Here is a 1,158-nt window from a genome sequence, read left to right as displayed (position 1 = left end):
CCACCTCGGGAAAGACGATGTGAAAAACCACTTAAAAGGGTGAAGGTGGAGAGTTTTCAGTTGATAGAACAATTATTGACCGGCCTATTCGAGGCCGTGGTGGTCTTGGAAGAGGTCGAAGAGGCCATGGACATGGAATGGGACGAGGAGATGGATTTGATTCCCGTGGCAAACGTGAATTTGATAGGCATAGGGGAGTGATAGATCTTCTTTTTCACATTATAGTGGCCTGAAACACGAAGACAAACGTGGAGGTAGCGGATCTCAGAACTGGGGAACTGTCAAAGATGAATTAACAGAGTGTCCCAAATACATTCAGAAACAAATGTCTTATAATTGCAGTGACTTGGATCAATCAAATGTGATTGAGGAAACACCTGTAGGTGAAGAACATCCAGTGGCCGACACTGAAAATAAGGAGAATGAAGTTAGAAAGGTAAAGGAAGAGGGTCCAAAAGAGATGACATTGGATAAATGGAAGGCTATTTTAAATAAAGACCAGGCAAAAGTAGAATTTACTATACGAAAACCAAATGAAGGTGTTGATGGTCAGTGAAAGAAGGGATTTGTTCTTCATAAGTCAGAGTGAAGAGGCTCATGCTGAAGATTCGGTTATGGACCATCATTTCCAGAAGTCAGTAAATGATATAACGTCTCAGCTGGAGATTAATTTTGGAGACCTTGGTCACCCAGGAAGTGGTGGCAGGGGAGGAAGAGGTGGACATGGGTGTGGTGGATGTCCCAATCCTGGCAGCAGGACAGACAAGTCAAGTGCTTCTGCTCCTGATGTAGATGACCGGGAGGCATTCCCAGCTCTGATTTAACTGGATATGCCATAAAATAACCCTGGTTCCTTCATGGACCCTCCTGTCTGAGGCTTTGTATGCTTAAGCATCCCAAAGGACTGAAAAATAAAAAAAATAAAAATAAAAAAAAAGGCTGTCATTCATACCATTCACACCTAAAGACTGAATTTTATCTGTTTTGAAAAATGAAGTTCTCTCGCTACACAGAAGTAACAAATATGGTAGTCAGTTTTGTATTTAGAAATATATTGATAACAGGGATGTTTTCATAATTTTCAGAGATTATGCATTCTTCATGAATACTTTTGTATTGCTGCTTGCAAATATGCATTTCCAAACTTAAAATATAGGT

The 1,158-nt window shown here is 40.5% G+C and overlaps 1 pseudogene; it reads left to right on the top strand.

Moving 5' to 3' along the window:
- LOC102813246 lies at positions 1-824 on the top strand (annotated as a pseudogene).
- The last annotated feature ends 334 nt before the right edge of the window (positions 825-1,158 follow it).

Source organism: Chrysochloris asiatica, unplaced genomic scaffold (genome assembly GCF_000296735.1).
Source record: "Chrysochloris asiatica unplaced genomic scaffold, ChrAsi1.0 scaffold00033, whole genome shotgun sequence".
Lineage (NCBI taxonomy): Eukaryota > Metazoa > Chordata > Mammalia > Afrosoricida > Chrysochloridae > Chrysochloris > Chrysochloris asiatica.
This window is presented reverse-complemented; position numbering and strand designations above follow the sequence as displayed.